Here is a 6,000-nt window from a genome sequence, read left to right on the forward strand (position 1 = left end):
CCGAATTCCCACAACCCAATAATGAATATAAATGGTTTACTCTAGTAGGTCTCAGGCAGCCAGTTGTCTTCTTGTAGGTATCGCTTGTGACCACAGACCACATCTACACACATCAAAAAAAGTTTTACATCACTCCGGTTCAAAGAACCCCTGAAGATAGACGTTGACTGTGGATATTGCATCACAGACACAGTCCCTTTGACTGTTCAGAGATGTCACTAAACCAGCCCAAAGATGTAAGCAACCATGCATGAGCAGTGCCTATTAGATGGAGGGGGTCCGACAGCCGATCAGTTCCAGTCAATCCACCAAGAAGGAGGTACACAGCTCGTGTTGTTTGTAGTTCAACCATGCCTAGGCAGTCAGTACCATGGCTTGATCATGTCCACATTGTTACTTTGTGCCAGGGAGAGCTCTCAACAAGGAAAGCGTCCAGACGTCCCAGAGTGAACCATAGTGATGTTGTTCGGACATGGAGGAGATACAGGGAGACAGGAACTGTTGATGACATGCCTCACTCAGGCCACCCAAAGGCTACTACTGTAGTAGATGACTGATACCTACATATTATGGCAGGGCTTCACAACATACGTGCTCGCGGAGCAAGCTGTGAGCAGCAAGGCGCGAGCACAGAGCAGCGCGAGCACGCTACCCCCACTACCGGACCAGAGCGGAGAGTGGGGAGAGTCACGTGGGGCACACAACAGCTGCCGCCAGTCAATGTAAATCCGCGGACACCTGCAGGGATATCACTCACGAATTATTACTGCGACAAATGAAACAAATAAAGGAGAATGTACACATGCCACATAATTTTATTAGCTTAGTGTATGCCTCTACATTCGCATTAATTTGTGAACTGTTTCACAATAAGAGGTGTCACTGAAGTGTGGGATTCTCGGTTAACTTGTACTTTTTGCCCTTTACAATTGCGTCTATGTTCGGAGTAATTGTTCTTGTGCATTTTAGGCGCAGCGTGCAGTTTAAATTTCGATCAGACAACGCGTTTCTCAGGCGCGTCTTGTTACATTTCATTGCAGAGAACAGTTGTTCACAACATACGTGGAACCGAACATTGATATTATTGTAGTCGCCAGTTTGTGCAAACGAGGAAATCTATCCTGAGGGAAGTGTCTGTAGAATTCCAAAATGTTTTTCTCGTCCTGAAATTTGTCTCTGTATTCTCTGTCACACTGCAGGTCAATAATTTCTTGCTGCAGCTCGGGACGAATCTCTTAAATATTCGCTGAAGATGGAGAGAACAGATCAAAATCACTGTCTAGTGCTGTCAGATCTTGAAAGCGCTGATCAACTAAACTATGTGAATAACGTTCACAGTCTTTGTGAACATCTTGCATGGATGATAATTTAGGAACATGAGCTAGGTTTCCTGTTTCCAGCTGACTCACCCAAAGTGTCAATTTCATTTTAAAATCTCGTATTCGATCTATGAAATGAGTAATTAGCAGATCTTTACCTTGTAGTAAAATGTTCAAAGCATTCAGATGGCTAGTTAAATCTGCTAAGAACGCGAGATCACATTCAAACGTGCGCGCGCATTTCCCCTCCCTCCCCTCCCTCCCTACTCCGCGACCTTGCACCTGCTCGCGAGCACGTGCGTGAGCAGACGCGAGTACTCGCGCTCAAAACCGGCCAGTTGTTAAGCCCTGTATTATGGCTTGGAGTAACCCTGACAGAAATGCCACCATGTAAGATTATGCTTTTTGTGCAGCCACAGGCCGTCATGTCATGACTCAAACTGTGCGCAACTTCACTTCTGACGTCCATAGCGAGGTCCATCTTTGCAATCACAATACCATCCAGCATGGTACAGATTGGCCCAACAACATGACGAAAGGACCGCTCAGGATTGGCACCACGTTCTCTTCATCGATGAGTGTCGCATATGCCTTCAACCAGACAATCGTCAGATATGTGTTTGAAAGCAACCCAATCAGGCTGAATGCCTTAGACACACTGTCCAGTGAATGCAGCAAGGTGCAGGCTCCCTGAAGTTTTGAGGTGGCATTATGTGGGGCCAACGTATGCCACTGGTGGTCACGGAAGGCGCCGTAATGGCTGTACGATACATGAATGCCATCCTTCTACTGATAGTGCAACCATATCGGCAGCATATTGGCGAGGCATTCATCTTCATGGACGACAATTCGTACCTCATCATGCACGTCTTGTGAATGACTTCCTTCAGGATAACGGCATCACTCGACTACAGTGACCGGCATGTTCTCCAGACATGAACGCTATTGAACATGCCTGGGATAGATTGAAAAAGGCTGTTTAAGGATGGCATGACCCACCAACGACTCTGAGGGATCTATGCCAAATGGCCATTGAGGAGTGGGACAATCTGTACCAACAGTGCCTTGATGAACTTGTGGATAGTATGCGATGACGAATACGGGCATGCATCAATGCAAAAGGATGTGCTACTGGGTATTAGTGGTAGTGTTGTGTACAGCAATCTGGGCCTTCACCTCTGAAGGTCTCGCTGTATGGTAGTACAACATGCAATGTGTGGTTTTCATAAGCAATAAAAAGGGCAGAAATGGTGTTTAGTTGATCTCTATTCCAGTATTCTGTACAGGTTTCAGAATTCTTGGAACCGAGGTGATGCAAAACTTTTTTTGATGTGTGTATTTTTCTAGTGTGATGAGATCTTTCGCAAACTGAGAGCCATATTCAGTAACCAAAAAGCATGTGGCGACTGCTGTGAAATGCAGTGTGGTCTCTTTATTGTGGGTGAAATAGGAGGAAAGAGGGAGTGGCTACACACACGTAAGTGGAATAAATTCACATGTCATAGATATCAGTGAATACTGCAGTAAACAGTGTGTTGAGTGCTGTACTTCAGTTATAGACTTGGAAACATACAAAATAGCATTTCTGACATTCTACAGGCCTCCAACATGAAATGTTTGAAATTAATTAAGCAATTAGCAGGGCTATTATTAAAACTTAATAGAAATAACTGGCAAGTTATTTGTATGAGATTTCATTATAGATTTCACCTTGAACAGTTCTGTTTGAGGGCACCTAGCATTGATCTCCATCATTGGTTTGACCCCCTCTCTACTACTGCCAACAAGAAGAGGACATAGTGCAACAGCAATTGATAATTTATTTCTAAAGCCATTTGTCTTCCATGAAATAGGTGGGAACTTCTTAATAAATGGTTTATCTGTCCATGATGGTCAAATGGCACCAATAAAATGTCTCCAGCACTCAGGTTCAAGTAAGAAAGGAAAAGCAAAAGTTTGCAGGATTATAAATACTGACTCAGTTACACTTCTCAGGTGTCAGCAACATTTATAGTGGAAATCAAGAAAAAGGATATCAAACTTTCACGCTCATAGTATCTTGTTCTAGGAACAGAGAGCTTTATTTCATATAAAGGTCCAGCTCCAGTAAAGACTTAGAAGCAGTGCAGCAAAATTCTTCAACATGTCAACAAAGAGGCAAAAGCCATGTACTACACACAAAAATTCAAAATTCTACAAATTCCACAAACAAGTCAGGACATTTGCAGTATTATTAGACATGGAAGAAATAAACTAAGCATGGCAAGTAATGCTAAACTTGCAGATGGCAGTGCAAGTGAGAAAAATCATTGGCTATGAAGTCAATGAATTCTTCTTAACAGTGGCTGAAAACAAGGGGATACAAAATTGTCAACTGAAAGCAGATCCAATAAACTTGCTTAGACAGTTAATGCATAATCCACTACCAGACACCAGTTTTGGAAGCTTATCTGTTAGAGATGTCACAAAAATCATTAGGTCAATAAAAAGTGTTAACTCTTCTAGCTGAGGGATTACTTTATTGAACACCTGCATTTTGGTTTAAATGGACTCGTAATTACAGTGCAAAGAACGACATTCTGAGTAGCCTGGTCAGACTTTCCAGTCACACGAATGATTATTGGGGAACTCCTGAATATTGGTGTAAATGTGTTAAAGAATTCCAGTGAGGAACACTTAAAATAGAGCATTTAAGAGAATTAAGGTATTTCCAGTTCAGGATGTTGAAAGGGCATTGAACAGGTTCTGGTATGCAGTTCAGAGTGGCCAGATGCTTAGCAGTTCAAGCAGGTACATGAACAGAGAAGCTAGGCCCAGTCCAAAGGGCTTAGCTTCAAGGCACTGATGCCTTTTCACTGGTGAAAAATGAAGCTCTTGTCACAAACAACTCAGGTGGATATTTCACCATAAACATTTAACACACACATCACAGCATGCAGAACTAGTTCATGTTATTTCTAAACATGTACATTCTTACTTGATATTAAAAATGTGCAGATTCCTTATGTCTTAGATTAACAAGGTTATCAACAGAATATACATGTAAAAGTAATGTTTATGGAAAGCAAGCCACTTTAAAAATACGGTGTTTGATATCATTTTGATCCAAATTTGAGAGTGATTTATTGTGAAAGTTGTTTTATTTATGTTGGTTGACTGGTTCAAAATTTGTATTGTGAAACTGTAACACAGGGCTTCACAACATACGTGCTCGCGGAGCAAGCTGTGAGCAGCAAGGCGCGAGCACAGAGCAGCGCGAGCATGCTACCCCCACTACCGGACCAGAGCGGAGAGTGGGGAGAGTCACGTGGGGCACACAACAGCTGCCGCCAGTCAATGTAAATCCGCGGCCACCTGCAGGGATATCACTCACGAATTATTACTGCGACAAATGAAACAAATAAAGGAGAATGTACACATGCCGCATAATTTTATTAGCTTAGTGTATGCCTCTACATTCGCATTAATTTGTGAACTGTTTCACAATAAGAGGTGTCACTGAAGTGTGGGATTCTCGGTTAACTTGTACTTTTTGCCCTTTACAATTGCGTCTATGTTCGGAGTAATTGTTCTTGTGCATTTTAGGCGCAGCGTGCAGTTTAAATTTCGATCAGACAACGCGTTTCTCAGGCGCGTCTTGTTACATTTCATTGCAGAGAACAGTTGTTCACAACATACGTGGAACCGAACATTGATATTATTGTAGTCGCCAGTTTGTGCAAACGAGGAAATCTATCCTGACGGAAGTGTCTGTAGAATTCCAAAATGTTTTTCTCGTTCTGAAATTTGTCTCTGTATTCTCTGTCACACTGCAGGTCAATAATTTCTTGCTGCAGCTCGGGACGAATCTCTTAAATATTCGCTGAAGATGGAGAGAACAGATCAAAATCACTGTCTAGTGCTGTCAGATCTTGAAAGCGCTGATCAACTAAACTATGTGAATAACGTTCACAGTCTTTGTGAACATCTTGCATGGATGATAATTTAGGAACATGAGCTAGGTTTCCTGTTTCCAGCTGACTCACCCAAAGTGTCAATTTCATTTTAAAATCTCGTATTCGATCTATGAAATGAGTAATTAGCAGATCTTTACCTTGTAGTAAAATGTTCAAAGCATTCAGATGGCTAGTTAAATCTGCTAAGAACGCGAGATCACATTCAAACGTGCGCGCGCATTTCCCCTCCCTCCCCTCCCTCCCTACTCCGCGACCTTGCACCTGCTCGCGAGCACGTGCGAGAGCAGACGTGAGTACTCGCGCTCAAAACCGGCCAGTTGTTAAGCCCTACTGTAACATATAGTACACAGCACTAGTATGAAGTGACACTGTAGGGAAGAAGTATTAAGAGCAACCTAAAAGACATAATGAGGGGAAAAGAACAGTAAGCTGGTCTTGGGTGTCACAACTCAGTGTATTTTTTATTTTTTTAAACTCAAAAAAGTGAGGAGCTCTGGCTTCAGGATGCAAGTTTGTAAGGTTTATGTGATTTGATTTCTTTTGTCCAGTTCACAAGGCAACTTACAATTTTCCCACCGCTGCTTTGTTACGGGGCAGCCACCAACCCGCAAACTCTGGCAACCCCATTCATTGACACTGAAAATTTGCACTCAGTGGTCTCACCCCAGATCCACCTGAAGTACTCTCTGGCATACAGGGTCGGCTCTCAGTGCCCATTTAGGAAA

This window comes from Schistocerca nitens, chromosome 1 (assembly GCF_023898315.1).
Source record: "Schistocerca nitens isolate TAMUIC-IGC-003100 chromosome 1, iqSchNite1.1, whole genome shotgun sequence".
Lineage (NCBI taxonomy): Eukaryota > Metazoa > Arthropoda > Insecta > Orthoptera > Acrididae > Schistocerca > Schistocerca nitens.